Below are 18270 nucleotides of genomic sequence, written 5' to 3'. Positions count from 1 at the left end.
ACAGAATCCGAAACAGGCTCCAGGCTCTGAGCTGTCAGCACAGAGCCCGACGGGGGGCTTGAACCCATGAACTGTGAGATCATGACCTGAGCCGAAGTCGGACGCTCAACCGACCGAGCCACCCAGGCGTCCCACAAATATTTCTTGAGCATCTGTCCTATACATAGCTCTGTTCTAGGTCTAAGGTTACAGTGATGGACAAAAGGGGTGAGGACCCCGCCCTTGTGGCTCAGTCCCCAGTGGGGATTGATGCAACAAAAGAAGTCAAAGATATAGCATGTTGCTAAGACCAGCTACATAATTTGTGGGACCAAGGTCAAAATGAACTTGCAGGGTCCCTTGTTTAAAAATAGATATCTTGGGGTGCCTGGTGGCTCAGTTGGTTAAGCGTCCGACTCATCATCTCAGCTCAGGGCTGGATCTGAGGGTGGTGAGCTCAAGTCCCATGCTGGGGGTCCATGCAGGACATGAAGCCTACTTAATTTAAAAAATTAGAAAGATACTAATGGAATCAGAGTCGGCAACACGGAGCACTAAGCCAAGCACAGACTCCTTCTAAGCACAGGGTGGACACCCATGAAGCGAGCCCTACACATTGCAGAGACAAGTTCTAAGGAGAAAAGTACACTGGGGACATGGGCTAGAGTGTTTCTGGGGAAGGGAATTTGCAATATTTCATAGAATAGACAGAGAAGGTCTTAGTGGGAAGGAATGTTTGAAAAACTACCTGAAGGAGACGAGAGACCAAATAATATCTAGGAAATAATAAATACATAAATAATAACTATCTAGGGAAGGTGTTTTTGGTAGAGGAAACAGCTAGTGCAAAGGTCCTGAGGCAGGAGTGTGCCCGCTGTGTTGAGGAACAGCAGGAGGCCAGTGTGGCTGAAATGAAGCAAGCAAAGGAGAGAGGGCCCATTGGGAAATCTTTGCAGGGAAAATGGTGGTTAAGATCAGGAGGATGTGGTAGGAGGAAAGGACCAGACTTGCGTCAGGACTTGCTGATGGATGGGATGTGCCTGGGATTGAAGGGAGGAGAAAGGAGCAAGGACAATCCCCTGGATTCTGCCATGAGCTGATGGACAGTGTGGACGGGCCATTTACCCAGACAACGAAGGAAACATTAAAATTTCAACTGGATAAGGAAATGTTGTTGGATAAGGGGTTAGTTGGACAGGGAAGTGATGAATGGATGTTTGCCCCGGGGTCCCAGAAATGGAAACGCAAAGAAGGTGATGGGAAAGGGAGGCAGTTTGAGCAGAAGGAACCACGTTCCCGGCATGGACTTGCGGGGGGCGCTCTGAGTAAGGTTGTGCTGGACAGAAGGTGTGAGGGGTGGACGGCAAGACAAACCAGAGACGCCAGCGGGAACCTAGTGAGGGAGGATGCTTGTTTCACATTCCCAAGAGCGCTGGGCCCTAGGACATTTCCACATTGATGGTTTCTGGGCTATTTATTTCACCGATACAGAATCATCACTGTACAATTGTACGGTACTGTTTTTTCTGTTGCTTAATTTGGAAATCATGTGCTCTTTTTAAATTATTTGCATTCAATTATGGACCTCTTGGACACCTGCCACGGTGTGCTGGAATTATTTTATAAAGGGCTGAACTTATACTGGGAAAAATATCGCATCATTTCTGAGGTTGATACCAAGGATTCGCCGAGAGTAGAGCTGGGTGATGCACACCTTCCCAGCAGCTGGGAAGCAGACATTTGAGCGTATAAATTTCTTCCTTGACTCCTACTTTATTAGACAAAGATCTTAAATTTATTCTAGAGTTACTCATTCATTCAACATTTTTTTTTCTAAATCCTTATGTTGTCCCAGGGGATTCTAAGCTCTGGGAATAGAGTGGGGAGCAAACAGCAGACCCAGCTCTTGCTCCCATGGAGCTTAGACATACACCCCCACACACACACCCCTACAAACTATGTTGGGAGGAAGGTAAAAGGCCTGGGAGTTAGAAAGAGTGTGTAAGCAAAACTTTAGCTAGCCTGGGGAAGCTGGGCTTTAAGGGATGACATGGTAATCAGGTGAAAAGTGAGGAAGAAAAGAGTATTCCAGGCAATGGCAACTGCATGTGCAAGGGTCCTAAGGCAGGGTGGGGGTGGGGGGACAAATTGAGATAATTAAGAACCAGGAAGGCTAAAGACAGTGAAGCAAGACTTGTGGAGGGAGAGACAAAGGCAGATGGTTATTTCATTCCTTAAAGCAATGAGAGCCACTGAAGGGTCTTAAGGATCCCATAATCAAGATGATAAGACTTGCATTTTAAATGACCCCTCTGCTACAATGAAGATGAAGAGGTAAGAAGGAGCAAGAATGACTGCGGGCAGACCTGAGGGGGCCACTGCAGCTGTGCAGGTGAGAGACGGTGGTGGCCCAGGCTAGGATGGTCAGTAGGGAGGGAGAAAAGTAGAAGGATGTGAGAGGTAAATCAATAGGACTGAATGCAGTTAAGTAAGTGATGGCATCTCTAAGAATTTTAAATGAAGATCTGCCAGGATTATTTGACTTATTGATCATTTGCAACATGGCTAATCCTCTAGGAACAAAAGCCATCGTGAGCGGACGCGCACGGGACGGTTTGGATAAGTAGTGTCATTATCTGCCCCCTGCCATCAGCCCACCATACCAAGGGCTACGAGCAAATATAAAAGTAGAGTCCCTGCCCTCAAGAAGTAAGCCCCAGGTCATTCATTCATTCTTTTCTTTATGGATTAGTGTGTGAGAAATCTCATCACCTACAAGATACTAGGGGACCCTGGGGCAGAGAAAGTCAGTGTCTGCAGCTGGCAAGGTAGCAGAACATGGCAGGGATTGTCGATGAGAATTCCAAACTCAGTTTAGAAATTCGCAAACGAGCAGAAAAGTAGAACATCCACGGGGTGTATGGTGTGGCTGGAGATCAAAGGGCCTTCTGAGGAATAAGAAAATGGCCATTAGTCCAGGTGTGGATTTTACACTTTATTCATGTAAAAGAGGCAATTATTTGCTCCATTTTACAGACTAAAATAGGCTTCTTAGATTTTATGGGATTTTAAAAAACAAATATAACTGATTGCAAATCAATTTTTGTGAGGCTATAGATAAAACTTGGCTGAGGAGTCGCTAATGGCAGCATTGATAGCATTCTTATCTGATGCAGATTTCATCACCATGTAAACAGCTCGCAAACAAGGTCTTGGGCACTGCCTCTATATAATGCTAACTTTTAATTCCAGTCAGCTTTTTCTTTTTAGTACGTCAAGATTGGTGCTGCCTCTATATAATGTTAACTTTTAATTCCAGTCAGCTTTTTCTTTTTAGTACGTCAAGATTGGTATCACTAATCTCACACCTGAGTTAGGAAACAGATACATTAGAGGAAGGTGGGTAGGTTTCATATAGTGGTCAATCATACCCATAAAATAGGTATTTCCCTATAAACTCGGGGAAAGTAGACAATAAAGAAAAAACAAGTGCATGTATAACCATGGAAAGACATTTCTCAGATGTGAGCTTGCTATTAGTCATTTCACACAATGTAACAAAATAAAGCCAAGCCAAGACTTAGAGGCGCCCAACACAAAATTTTAATTGTTGGAGTTTACATGTATCCCTAACTTTCTTCGTTTCTCCTTCAAAATTTTATTTCAACCTAATGTTGCTCAACCTTTAGCATAAATTAACGGGAGGAGTGTTCTAGGCAAAAAAAAAAAAAAAAAAAAAAACAAAAAACCACCTGGCTCTATGTAGGAAATTTTGTATAGAAATATGTACTGGGGTTTTTTAAGTTTGGATACACATGATTGCTTCTTACAATGTTTATTTCTTTTCACATTAGTTTCACTGTGGAAATAAGGAGTTACAAGAGAGAGAGGCACAAAAGCAAAAGAAGAAATCCTCAATGTACATTTCCCATTATGAGATTCCTGTAGCTCTGAAGATACATCTCCATAAAGTGATATGACATCCATAAATGCCAATTTACAAAGCATTATCCACTATCATCAAGGAAAAAAAAAACTATATTCTCCCTCTCTCCCTGCCCAATAAGTAAACTTTGCAAACAGTTACAAGTACATGTAATCATAATACAGCAACTTGCATTTCTATAGCAACTTTCACTAGAGAATTTCTCAATGTTCTACAAACAGTAATTAATTAGACCCCCTAACAACCCCGTGAGGAGCCGAGGGAGGTGGGTATGCGCTGAACATCCCCCAACACAGACTCACTGCCACCTCTGGGGTGGATGAACAGCTGTTGTTTAAAAACTGTAGAGCAAACAGAATTCAACATTTTAGAAAATCATTGGACTCAGAAGTCCAAGATGCAAGAGGCAGTTGCATCTGGTGTACAGGCCTTTCGTGTTTCATGTAAATGTGATAGAGAGGGATGAGAGCAAGATACCATTTTCTATGTCATCTGCCATCACCGCATCCCCTAAGGCTGGATTCACCCAACGGCATGAAGTGACTCTGCTGGGTTCATCATCCCAGAAATGACCCCATTACCAAGCAATTTTGCTGTAAGAGATGTTTCTTAACAAACACACATATCAATCTTATTATTTGCCAGGCACTTTTTACAATGCTTAGTGACTTATAACTTATTTGGTCCTCACAGCAAATCTTCCTGGGGTATTATTATTATTATTATTACTACTACCACCATTTTACAGGTGAGGAAGTGAGGCATAGAAGGTTTAACAAATTGGCCCCACGTCCCTCAGCTAGTGAGTTGCTGAGCCAATGCAGTCTGGTTCCAGAACGCATGCTGTACCTTTACCCTATGCTACCTCTACATAGGCATCGCCTGTAAATAAACTTGAACGTTTACAAATTGGCACATTTCCTCAACTTGGTCATGTAGTTTGTCTCCTATTTTGAGGAAGCGTTGATTTTTGTTTGTTTGTTTGTTTGTTTGTTTGTTTGTTTTTTCCACTCATGTGGTTACCAGGAGTAGTGACTCAGAAGGCAAGCAGCCAATCTGGAAAGAAAAGGAAGAGCCTCTTGCTTCAGCACCTTGGAGAGCGCCCCCAACTGCTTACCCCAGCACTACAGCCCCTCTTTCAGACCTACTGAGGCTCTCTCGCAAGGCTGGAGCCTGAGAACAGGCAGAGCCAACCTAGCGGGGATTGTTTTTCACTTATTTCTGCCTTTATGACAACAGGAAATGGGTACAAGATTATCAGGTTAGTTTAGCCCGGGCCGTCCCGAACCTGGGACCTAACAGCTCTGGTTTTCCCATTCTTGGGATGTCTTGGGCCTAGAAGCTGATGAATTTCATACCCACTGTTATTTTCCCACTTCACATGGATGTGCCTCTCTCTTTTTTTCCTCCCAGATCTCTGGCAGGAGACCATCTCCCAGGGCAATTAGGCTTTTGCTCAAGGGCCATTCATGTACTTTTTCAGTTTGCCCTGAGGGAGAGACAGTGAAGTGGTCGACCCTGAATAACACAGGTTTGAACTGTGTGGGTCCACTTACGTACACACACACACACACACACACACACACACACACAGTACATGTATGTATACACACATACACAGTACAGCATTGTAAGTGTATTTTCTCTTCCTTAGGATTTTCTTAACATTTTCTTTTCTTTAACATTTTCATTTCTCTAACATATTCCTCTTCTAGGAATACAGTATATAATACATATGACATACAAACTGTGTTAATCAACTGTTTATGTTATCAGTGAGGCTTCCACTCAACAGACTATTAGTCGTTAAGTTTCGGGGGAGTCAAAAGGTATACTCAGATTTTTGACTGCGTGGTTCAAGGGCCAACCGTACGTGGTTAAGGGCACTGGTTCTGAAGTTAGACTGCCTGAAAATTCACCTCACCTCTGCCACTTCCCAGATAAGACCTTGGGAAAGGTACACAGCTTTTTAAGTCCCAGTTTTTTCCATCTGTACAATGGGGTTAAGATGAATGATAGTTGAGTCAAAGGATCGTTCTAAGGCTTAAATAAGGTCATATGATTAGATAATGGATTTTATTATAAGAAGAAATAGGGAAAGTACCGATATCCCTTTCTGAACAAATGAGACTCGTGTGACGCATATACTTTCCCTCTCTACCTTGGTCGTCAGGGAGCTTCAGACCAAAGCTCCCACTTGGCATTGGCAGCTCGATAGGACCCTATGAATTGCCTAGTGGTATTTCTTCTCCTCTGATGCTGACCTTCCCTTCTCATTGACATATTATTTGATCCTGATATTTTTTTCTTTTTGTAATTTTATTGTCTGTGTCATTTCAGGTCACTGCATAAGATAGATAGACAAATGTGGATCGTTAGAATATAAGTCACAAGTGAGCAAAGAGTTTGGTCTGGTTTGTTTGTTGCTATACCCACAAAAGACTGGGACAGTACAAGTCAGTCGCATCTGTCCATAACTGATGCTTGGAGTAATCCCTTTACTTGGAGATACTACGGTGACTAACCGAGTAGCTTTGCATCGGCGCTGAGTTAGCTGGCTGCTACAAGTTCACTAATTATCTATGATTCCAAGAGCTCTTGCCAGGAAATGTTTCAGTGATGATGCTGTTTACAGTGCAGTCTATCTTTCTCGAGTTGTCTAAGGGCAGAAAATGAGGAAGCGGGATGGGAGGCTGGTCAGAGAAATTTCTCCTTATCAATATAACTAATCTTGGGATCTCAGCTGGTGCAGACCCCTTCCCAAAAAAAGCTAGCAGGGTTTGACCAATGGGACAGAAACAAGAGTAGTAAAATTAGTTGCAAAAACATGCCCTTCTGACTCAGAGACCCAGTGTGTGGGCAGAGCTGGGCCGGCTCCTGTGCCGGGGGAGATTCCCTGGGAAGGGCTGGATCCTTCCCTGTGACACAGTGAAAGGCTTCAGTGCTGTTGCTATTTGTGACAGATTATTAGACAATATGAATGCACCAGGGGGATGGGAGTGCGGGGAGAGACTTGGTCGAATCAGATCACAGCAGCTCACACTGCCTCCAAACCCTCATCAGCCAAATTCAACTCCAATTTAACTTACATTTCCTGAGTGCTTACTATACGCTGCGGCCAGGAAATTGCCGGATGCCGCAGGTTTCCAGGCATTTGGCTGTAAGAAAACAGAAAAAAAAAAAAAAATGGAAAAGATGCTCACACATTTCTCTCTCTCCTTCACTTTCTCCCCTCGGTCTGTTGGCCTTGCTCTTAAGATTTTAACACCCTCCCAAGTAGGAATCAGCTTCCCTTCTGATTTTTGGAAGGCATCCAGCCTGCTCTCTTCTCTCTCTCTGCAGGGCATCATACACACAGCAATTCTAGCCAGGCAGGGAGCGCTTTTCTTTCCCCCACTTAAGGAAATCTTCCAGCTCTGGTCTTGTTACCAGAATCCTGCATTTGAAGTCTCCCTGGGAATAAACACACGTTTCTGATAACTCTAAAGATTAAGCCAATGAAATAAAAATTCATTTTTGAGACATAAACTGTAAATGACCGGGATTTTCCACGGAAATATTGGCACTTTGGTGGAGGCACGGCGGCCCTCAAGTTGATGGTCGTTTGCTGCAACGTGCCAGGCAGTCCTGCGGTCGTTCAATAGACAAGACATCATCAAATACCACATCTGAATTCTGTTCAGATTATTAGAATGAAAAGGGTAATTCAATTCAATTGCCTGGAGAATCATCCTACACAGGCATAAACAAAGCTGGCCAGAGGCAAAACTGCTTAGCAAGGGAAGAGTGGCTGGGGCCCTCGGCCTGCCTTCCTCCCCACCCCCCAGCTTAGTCCTCCCCTCTGCAGGAATCCCGGGTGAATTGAAATCAACGTGTTGCCCCTCCCAAGGGTATTTGCTTTTTCAGTGTTCTTTCTAGCTTGATAATGAAGGGATTAAAAACTCACCTTTATCAAACACCTACAATGGACCAGGCCCATTTTCACAACGTTAATCCCTGGACACACTCTGCACTTGTTCATTCAAAAACTACTATCTACACCCAGCCAGGCACTGTGCCGGGTGCCGGAGATCCAGCAGAGATCAAAGAGTCGGATCCTCCCCTCTCTGGGCTCTGCAGCCTGATGAGAAGAAAAAAAAGCAATAGACTAACAAATACATAAACGTTTGTCAAGCGCTGATAAGTGCTGTGCAGAAATATCCAGCAGGGGAAGGGGACAGGGAGCGCCCAAAAGGAAATGCCGTGAGAGATAGGGTGGCCGCGCAGGGACTCTCAGAGGAGGGGACAGTTGGGCAGAATGAATGAGCTATGCTGCTATCTGGGGGAAACACATTCCAGGCTGAGGGCCCGGGAACAGCATGAGCAAAGGCCCTGGGGTGTTCCCAGCAGGAGGCACATGGGAGGGAGCCGAGTGAATGGGAGAGACATGCTTTGTAGGCCAGGATGAGAGTTACCCACTCGGGGATATTGGAAGCCACTGGAGGGTCTAAGGAAAGCAGCGACATTGGAAGTTCGTTGACCTGGGTTTTCAGAGCAAGCTTCTGAAAGCTATATGGGGACAAACTATATGGGGAAAGCTATATGGTGCCTATATGGGGACAAACAGGGAGACAGGCCCGTCAGGAGACAGCAGCAGTAACCAGTCACTAAGGTGGCCTGGACAAGAGCGAACCAGGGGGCGTGATGCTGAGATGTCAGGTCCTACCCTCTCTTGTGGAGATGGGGGTCCCGGTCCGGCAAGTGAGGAAACAGAAGTACAGCAAGGGTAGGTAATTACCCATGGGCCGGGTGATTGCTGAGAGTCCCACAGTCTGCCCATTGCAGAGGCCTGGCTCTCTTTACTCTGCCACAAGCTTCTCTGTTGCCACGCAGTGAAAAGTACTGCTCCCTGGCGAAGGCATTTGAGTCCTCAGAGAGCAGAAAGAGGGATTTAGGGAGGTTGGCGATTTTTCTGGGCCCTTTTCATCTCACTCCAGCCCTTGCTTCGGCGGGGTTCCACCAAGTCTTAATCATAACGGTCAACACGTATCATGTTAGCACTCTGGACGTGGCAGTGTTCTAAGGGCTCCCCCCTTGTTATTGCAGTGATCCCCATAATAGCTCCCAGGAAGGAAGGAAGTACCATTATCATTCCCATTTTACAGATCGGGAAACTGAGGCTGAGCTGTATTCATCAGTCCAAGATGACAGAGCTGGAATGTAGATCCCGGCGGTGAGGTTCCCAGAGCCCCAACCCTTCAATATCCTGCCACTTCTTCCTTGAAGAGATGTTTACTTTGCAGTGTTTTTCTACTGAATTGTGGACTTAGAGACTGAAGTTCACACCACTGATACATGTTGAAACTGGCCCCCACTGACATGACCTTGGGGCACATTGGAGAGAGTGTCCACCAAGGCCCCTCCTCAAGGGCACTGCCAGGATGGAGGCCACATGAGGTGGCCTCCGGGTCCCCATCCATCTCCAAGTCGTTGCTAAGTCTCATATCTCTGCCTTGTCCATCCTGGGTACAAGTCTCCAGGAGGTTGGGAGGGGAGAGTAGTGATCAATAGAACCACAGCTGCCAACTCCTAATTTCATTGGATGGAAGACAGAGACGCTTCCAATCCTCCTTTCTTCCGAGTTTTGAGAGGAAAGGGGAAACAGAGGTATAGGCTTGGCAGCTGGGTCGGGGTGGGGGGGAAAAGGGGACAGCATGGGAACAGGGACGAGAGTGGGGGAGGCGTGGTGCATTCGGGCTTTCCAAAGACAAACTGAACTATTCTCAGAAGAAGGGAAGGTGGTGTGCGCCCCACCCCCCCACCCCCGGGAGAGAGACATGAGGAGATGCTCATTTTCAAAACACCGCAATCCAGATCCCCCCCAAAAGTCCCTCTGTTGTCACACAACAAGCCCCCACCTCTACCCACCCTGCCTCAAAGGCACTTCATCATGTATTAGAGCCTCTCTAATTCCCCTCCCCCCCCACCAGGTAGATAACCTGGCTCCCCCTTTATGCCCCACCCAGCTAATAAAAATAAAAATAACATCTTCTCTTTATTGAGCTCTGCTTTTATGCACTTTAGCTCATTTGTGTTCGCAAGAGAATAGCCCTGCGAGATGTGTCTGCTTATCTCCATTTTACAGAGGAGCCGCCCGCACGGAGCTCAGAGAAGTGAAGTGACAAGTGACTTGCCCAAGGTCACACACTGAGTAACTGGAGGACCAGTCACCCACACCTGACTCAGCTCAGGCTCTGTCTCCACCGCCCCGCCCCTCCCCCAAGTTACTAAGTTACTAGAGGGCTGGCAACTTTTCTTGTTCAGTTTTGCATCCCCAGCATCCAGTTGGTACTAAGTAAATATTGATGGGAATGACACATGGATGAATAAATGGATGAAAACTGCCTTAGAATGAACTGGCTGATATAAATATGCCACATGCACTTACATTGTCAGAGACAATGCCAACAGTTTTTGAGAACCATTTATTCATTCAACAAATACAAAATGTGCTTATTGGAAATGCACTGAGTGCCGGGCAATGTGCTTGATGCAGGGAGATTGTCGGAACAGAGCCATCCTGGTCCCTAGCCTCCAGGAGCTCATAAAACAGAGGGAGAGAAAAGACCAAGACCAAAGCAAGCAGCCAGCAAAGTCACAGAAGAAAAAAATATTTGCAAATAATTGACAAGTGAAGAAGGGAGAGTGGGGACACTAAGGAGAGGGCTTTGGGAGACAGGAACGTCCTCTGAGGAAGAAACGTTCAAGGGTGACTAGAAGTCACCCAGGAAAAAGTCGGGGAAGAGTTTCGGGCAGAATGAGTGGCATATGTGAGGGCCCAAAGGCAGGATTAAGTGCCTAGAGCCTTCCAGAAAGTACAGGAAGACTATGTGGGTAGAGCCAAGGGTCCAGAGATGGAAGGAGACATGGGGCGGGGTGGGGGTGGGGAGGCCTTTCAGGCCTTGTTAAGTATTTTGGAATCCAGCCTCATGGCAATGGCAACCCTTCGAGGGATGGGAAGCATGCAAGTGACATCCTGAGATCTGTTCCCACTCGGTAGGCAAAGGGGAGCAGAGGAGGAGCAGAGAAGCTGGTTAGGAGGCTGCAGTCATGCAGATAAGAGCCGCTTGGGCCAGAAGTGTTAGGAAGTGGATGCATTTGAGAGCTCTTTTGGAAGCAGGAAACTGAGCAAAGGAAACTATATGGACCTAACTGGGCCGTGTCCATAAATGCACCCATGATGTAGTCAGGGCAGTGGGGGCCTGAAAACAGATAAGATTCTAATCCATAATGTATCTTTTATGACTGTGTCTTCAGGCCATCCAATCTGCTGGAGCCTCAGTTTCCTCATCCGGAAAACGAGGCGTCCCAGGAATGTTGTTGCTGAGACAATGCATGCCACGGTGTGGGGCATGGTGATCTTCTCCCTTTGCCACCTCCAGATACTGGTGATCCGACTTCCCCACTGCCCTCCTGAATACCGGGCTCTACTGCCCCAGTAAACATTTTTCAAGAAAGAATTAATCTCCAAGTATTCCATGCCAAAGGAAAAGTGCAGAATAGCCTTGCAACAGTCTGCCAGCCTCACGCCACTAATACTTATCATGGCCACGGTGCCTCAGTACTTTACCAGTAACTCAATTACCAGTCCCTGGGCGCCTCCCAGCACAAAGCCTTTCCCGTGGGTCCCCATTGCCTTCCTGAGAAGCCCTGGACACAAGTCAATTCCTTGGCCCTAATGAGAGCTTTTCAACACCTGACAGTAACCATGGAGCGTGTGCTAAGTACAGCCGTCAGGCCACCCCGGCTGCCTCCCAACCTCCCAAGACAGGGGGTCCTGGCCAGCCGGGAGGTGCCACGTGGGCTCTGGCATCAGGGCCTCACACAGCAGATGTTGCCGCCTTCAAAGCCGGGCCAATTATGATGTTAACGCCCTGGACATTAATCCCTGGGTCCTTGCCAGCCAGGACCTGCTCTGCTCTCTGGTTGAATAGCACAGGTCCTCTGGGGGGGGGGGGGGTGGGCGGCAGGGATGAAGGAAGGGTCTTGGGAAAGTCACACTTTCAACTGCTCAGATTCAAAGCCCGACTTCTCCTCTGCATCACACCCAAGGCCTGAAGGTGTCCAAGTATGTTAGCAGCATGAACGCCAGCCCCCGTCACCACGGGGCAGTCAGCAAGGACTGTTATTAAAAGTGAGACCCAGAAAATGAAATGTCTTACTCAAGGAAATAAAACACGTTTGCGGGAGTTCCCTGAAGACAGATTTGCTCTCCTGATACCCAGATTTCTGAAATGTGTTCAACAAATGGCAAGCTCCCGGGGAGCAGAGGAAACAGCACAGTGTCCAGCACGTGGTAAATATTTTTGGCACGAAATGACTAGCCCTGGTTCAAACTCGGTATCAGAACTACGTTCCATGGTCTCACACTCAGTTGTAGAAAGGGAGATACCCACGCTGCATCATCAGTGACAAATGTTTTTTAACACCTGGCTTCTCACCATCCAGAAGGCCCCTGAGCCATCTTTTCCTTGGCCCGGGCTGTGTGTAAGCTACAAAGCAGGTCCGAGAGGAACCTGACCTAGATGCAGAACCATGGACAGCTACCTTGAGGTGATGGGTCCAGGGCATCTGGAGGATATGCCAAAGGCAAGCCTGGCAATTGTGTGTTCGGAGGCGGGGGAGTGGGTTTGGACAGTGCATTCGGAGCAGAGAGAAGAGCTGAGCAATGGCCCGTGGCTGGATTGTGGGGAAGGAATTGAGAGGAACAGCAGGACAAGAAGGCGGAGAGACAGGCAAGGCTCAGACAAGGAGGTACGGGCGGCCCAAGTGAGGGATTTGGGTCTTTGTTCTAAAAGCAGTGGTGAGGGTGGGGGGCCACCTGGGTGGCTCAGTCAGTTAAGCAACTGACTCTTGATTTTTTCAGCTCAGGTCATGATCTCTCAGTTCTTGAGTTTGAGCCCTGCATCAGGCTCTGCACTGACAGTGCGGAGCCTGCTTGGGATTCTCTGTCTCTCTGCCCCACCTCCTTCCCTCTCTCTCAAAATAAATAAATAAACTTCAAAAAATAAAAGCAGTGGGAAGCCACTGAGGAGTTTCAGGGTGAGGAAATAGCTGGGGCGAATGCTCAGAGATGAGGTGGAAAAGACTGGAGAAGAGCTGAGGCTGCCTGCAGGAGGACAGGTGAGCCACAGTCCAGGCACATAGAAATGACAGCTCAGTCCGGGCAAGGGGGGGGGGGGGCAGTGGCAGAGATAAAGAGAAGAGGATGGCTTTAAAAGAGATGTCTAGAATCCTGATTCTCACAACTTCTTCATCACAAAGATGACAAGGCAGGAGATGCCGGACGGCAGAGGGGCCTGGCAGAGGGGTGGGGACAGTGTGTGACTCTTAAGCTTAGGCTGGAGACACTGAGTCTGAGATGTCTTGGAGACACCCAAACGGAGACACCCTGTGGGCAGCTAGAGATATGGGAGTGGAGTTGGGAGCAGTCAGGTCCAAAGTCATAGATGGAGTAGCCACCTATGCAGGCGGAAACGATGAAGTTTCACAGGGACAGAGTACATCAAAAGGAGGAGCCCTGATCTGCCTCAGCCGTTTCCCACTACTTCACATCTGGGTCGCTTCTGATCATTTGACATTTTAAGTGTCCCAGTAATGAACACCCTTGTCCTAATTTACAGCTTTTCCATATTCTAGGTTACTTTTCTAATAGCCTACCTTGCTAACATGGCTAGCAACGGATAAGTGTTAAAAGACTGAATATCTCATGTGTCTGAAATGAAACAGAAATTTTTTAGTCGACCACAATTTGTGGTGGCCCATGTAACCAATCTCTCCTGATACGTGCTGATTTGTTAAGTCTTCCCTAACGAGCCCAACCAAAGGGAACTTCTTCCTCTGAATTCTAATGGCTGATCCTAGAGACGCTCCATTCTTGTCCTTCAGAGGTCTGATATTTTAGGATCTATGTAGTCCCCCTTCCCTGTGGGGACACGTTCCGAGACACCCAGTAGATGCCTGAAACTGCAGACAGTACCGAACCCTCTATATACTATGTTTTTTCCTGTCCCTACATACCTATGATAAAGTTCAACTTATAAATTAGGCACCTAAGGGACACCCGGCTGGCTCAGTCGGTGGAGCGTGAGACTCTTGATCTTGGGGTGGTGAGCTCGAGCCCCACGCTGGGCACAGAGGTTGCTCACAATAAATAAATATATATATTAAAACCTTTTTTAAATGTAAATAAATAAATTAGGCACCATAAGAGATTAACAGCAATGACTAATAATATAGAACAGTCATAGCAATCTACAATATATAGGACAGTAAGTTACACGAATGTGGTCTCTCTCTCTCTCAAAACATCTTATTGTCCTGTAGTCGCCCTTCTTTTTGTGATGATATGAGATGATAAATTGCCTACTTGATGAGGTGAAGTGCGGTGAAGGACGCAGGCATGTGACACAGCGTTAGGCTATCACTGACCTGACATGCCGTCCGTGTGCATCCAGACCGAGGTCGACAGCGGGTCACAGAAACCGCAGAGAGCAAAACCGCGCATAAGGGCCAACAAAACCCTCTGAGGGCCAACGTGGGATGGCCACGATAGACTAACTAGGCAAGAGGATCGTAAGAACCAGTATCGATCCCTTGCTGCACATCAAGACGTGTTCTGGGAGCTTCAAACACAAGACGTATTTCAAGTCTCCAAAAACAAAAATGTTTCTCCTCATTTATTAGGCAAGTAGTATCTGAGAGGACAACTGAACCCCCAAATCCCAGGGGCAGGAAACACAGAACTGTCTTTCTCGTTGACACCTGGTTTCTCGGTCACTCAAAGTCCCAAACAGGCGGCTCTCCTAGAGGCACTGATGCAGGGACCTATGCCTCCTGGTCTTGTGGCTCCACCGTCCCTGGCACATGGCTTCTGGAGTTCCCAGGCTCCTCTGCCTCAGGCCAGAAGGGCAAAGAGCATGACAGAGAGCCCTTGAGAGGTTCTTACGGGCTACGCTCAGAAGCAACACAAATGGCATTCATCACGTTCCTCGGCCCAGAGCTCAGGCACGCGATCATACCCAGCTGCGAGGAAGGCTCAGAAATGCAGTCGGGCTGAGTTCTGGGCTCCCGGGAAAACAGATGGGGTGGTTCATAGCAGTCTTTGCCACGTGACAGGAGAAACCAGAGCCCAGAGATGTTAAGTAACTTACCTGATGTCACACAGCAGAGCTAGGATACATACTCTGGTCTGTGTCACTCCAAAGTCCATGCTTTCTCCACTACACCCCACTGATCGGCAACGGTCATGGGGGTGCTGTCCTTCGGGGCCTCTGAGATGCATCTGCCTGAATCACCTTGGCAATTGTTCGATTCCACTTATAACCTAACTTCATACTGCTAGCGAGCATGACAGGTTCACCCTAAAACCGACTTTCAGATATATTTTCCAGATACATCTTCTGTGTCTTCCAAAGATGCTCCCAGTGTCCTCCTTCAACAAGTCAATCAATTCGCTGACATGCCCTCACATTAGGTAGGCACATTCCTGTTCTGAAGTCTATGCCTTATAAACTTGACATATTCGGATGCCATGGCTTTTATCGTGAGTAAATTAAAGCTCTTAAAACGTCAGAATGTTTCTGTTTCATTTGACGTTCCCACCATAGGTCAGACGACTGCTTCCAAAACAGACATGTCTAAGTGGCTTTCTAACCATATCACTCAGGATGGCTTTTTAGGAAGTACAGGATGCCCAGCAGTGCGGTGATCTGAGGCCCCTGAGCGTCAGTAATTCTGTTTGGATCTGTTCCCATGTAAGCCATTTACAGAGCATCCACTGGACTTGGAAAACCAAGAGGGATGTCGGGAAGTCAACTGGCGCCTCCCTCTTTGCACGCATATATAGTAGAATCTTAAAGTTGGGGAAAATAATGACATTGGTAATGGCTATAGCCATAATCCTCAGTGAACGCGTTCACTCAACAAAGATTTACTGAGAGCCCATTTTGTGCCACACACCATTTCAGAAGCTGGAGATTCTGTGCCTAAAACAAGATCTCTGACCTCAAGGAGGTGACATTCTAATGGGGGAGATGTACGAATAAATATATAATGCATTAAGCAGTGCTGAGCGCTGTGACAGCAGGTTCAGGGGAGAGGATGAAGCCTGACGGTAGGTTATCCAGGGTGCTGGGGAGGGTTTCTCTGAAACAGTGACATTGGAACAAGGACCTGAGACAAGTGAGGTAGGGAGACGCCATGCCAGAGGGGACAGTAAGTGAGGAGGCTTGAACAGAGAGGGTGCATGGCATTTTCCTGAAACGGCAAGGAGTTCTGGTGAGCCGGGGGACAATGGTAGGAGGCAGCAGAGGAAACTGGGAGGGGCAGATTGGCAGAGGCTGATGGCCCATGGTAAGGGCGTTGGGCTTTCTGCTTCGGCTGAGATGAGACCACTTGAGGGGTGAGATGCTAGAGTTGGGGGCTTGAGGATTGAGTCCCAGGGCGCTCTACCTCTTAGCATCTAGAAGATGATGAGGAGCCAACAAGGACAGAAAGGAGTAGCCACAGGGGCAGGAAGAGAACCAAACTCGGGGTCGGGGATGCCAAAGGCAAGTGAGGAAATTCAAGGAGAGTGATGGGCCAGTTCAAGTGCCCAGTGATTGGTCGAGGAAGATGTGAACAAACTGTCAGATCTGACAAGGAGAGCTCACTGGTAACCACGTCCGTCAGCGGAGGATGCTGGAAATAAGGAGCTCTCCTTAGGAGAGCGGGGCACCTGGGTGGCTCAGTCGGTTAAGTGATCAACTCTTGGTTTCAGCTCAGGTCATGATCTCACGGTCCCGTGAGTTTGAGCCCTAAGACGGGCTCTGTGCTGACATCTTGGAGAATGCTTGGGATACTTTCTCCCTCTCTCTCTGCCCCTCCCCGCTCATACAGGCTCTCTCTCTCTCTCTCAAAAATAAATAAACATTTTTAAAAGTTATAATAGAATACTTTTTTAAAAAAGCCTTATGGGAGACAGATGGAGAGAGAATGGAAAGAAGGGGCACCTCCCCCTCTTCCCTCTCCCCCTTCCCCGCCCCACTACTATTTTCCAGGCACAGTACAAGCTCGTTATAGGAGCTTCCAATTTAATTCACAGGACCACCTTGGGGGAGGGAGGGGACTGGTTTTCTGCACTTCACAAAGAGGCTCAGGGAGAGAAAGAATTCAGCTCCTAAGTGTGAAATCTGGACTTGGCCTTTGTGGGTGCCAGACCCCAAAGCTCCCATCTTCTTTCCTCTGGGCTAGTCTCCATCTCTTAGAGGTCGTCTGGGGCAACGAACACAAAATGAATTTCCACTTTTAAAAAAATCTCAGAAAATAGGTCATTCAGCTTCTCTTTGAACAGTGTCTGAATCATTCTAATGATTAGCATCTCTCCTTCAGATTTTTAATTAAAGAGGTTCCATAAGCCACCCCTACACTACCACACCGCGGAGCACTCTTCAAGGAAGTTTTTCCTTCCACTACTCCACTTCTCTCCCCGTTAAAAAAAAAAAAAAAAATTTTTTTTTAAGTCTTATTTGAATAGGAAAACAATCCTATTCACACCAACCCTCAGGAGTGCGAGCTAGAGTTCTTTTTCCACCTCAGACTCTACCCTGAGCTCCAGGCCCACACAGAATGCCCACGTGCCTGCTGGAAATCTCCACGGATGTCCCACTGGCCCTTGTATCTGTCCAGATGCTCCGAGCTGCCAGTAAGGGAAATGCAAACGGGCTGCACGACATGCAAACAGCTTCCTCACATAACTGGGCAGCTCCAGCCTGTCTGCCTGGGTCTCAATATCCTCAGAGAGGTGGCTAGACAGCTGCAGTGATTTGGGACTGCACATCCAGGCGACCAGGCTGGGCTGCTTCCAGACACTCTCAGGTAAAAGCAATGAAGCTGCTTTCCCAAAAGCCCTCGGAAACCTGTCCCCCCATCCCATTGGCCCAAGTGAGTCACATGACCACTTTCATACTACTCATTGGCCGGGGGTGAGTTACCTGCCTACACAGGGGGACCACCCCTGGAGCTGGGCGCTGGGTCAGCTTCCCCTAAAGGACAGGACTGTGCTGAAGGAGGGGCAGGGAAGAAGGAGGAGCCAAATGGCTATGAGGGAAGCAACAGACATCTGCGAGTCTATAACTTGACTATAACACACATCTGCGAGTCTATAACTTGACTATAACACATCTGCGAGTCTATAACTTAACTCCTCACCTCCTCAACCCTCCCCACGCTCTGTGCTGCATTGCAGTGAACAGAAACCATCCATGAACTCCATGGAACCCATAAAATGAATGTTCACAATCTACCTCGCACGTCTAATGAGACAC

The 18270-nt window shown here is 47.4% G+C and overlaps 1 protein-coding gene and 1 long non-coding RNA gene across 2 annotated transcripts in view; one reads left to right on the top strand and one right to left on the bottom strand.

Moving 5' to 3' along the window:
• The window catches only part of CACNG2 (calcium voltage-gated channel auxiliary subunit gamma 2), a 108709-nt gene that overhangs the window by 41959 nt on the left and 48480 nt on the right, over positions 1 to 18270 (top strand). The window lies entirely within an intron of this gene.
• LOC145715624 (uncharacterized) overlaps positions 5581 to 18270 on the bottom strand; it is a 90118-nt gene continuing 77428 nt past the window's right edge. The window contains exons 3-4 of the long non-coding RNA XR_014137980.1: positions 7872 to 8045; positions 5581 to 7378 (exon numbers count right to left, since the gene is read on the bottom strand). This is a non-coding gene — a long non-coding RNA (uncharacterized LOC145715624). The remainder of the gene's footprint in view (positions 7379 to 7871; positions 8046 to 18270) is intronic.

This window comes from Panthera onca, chromosome B4, assembly GCF_046562875.1.
Source record: "Panthera onca isolate mPanOnc1 chromosome B4, mPanOnc1 haplotype 2, whole genome shotgun sequence".
In the NCBI taxonomy this organism is placed as follows: domain Eukaryota; kingdom Metazoa; phylum Chordata; class Mammalia; order Carnivora; family Felidae; genus Panthera; species Panthera onca.
This window is presented reverse-complemented; position numbering and strand designations above follow the sequence as displayed.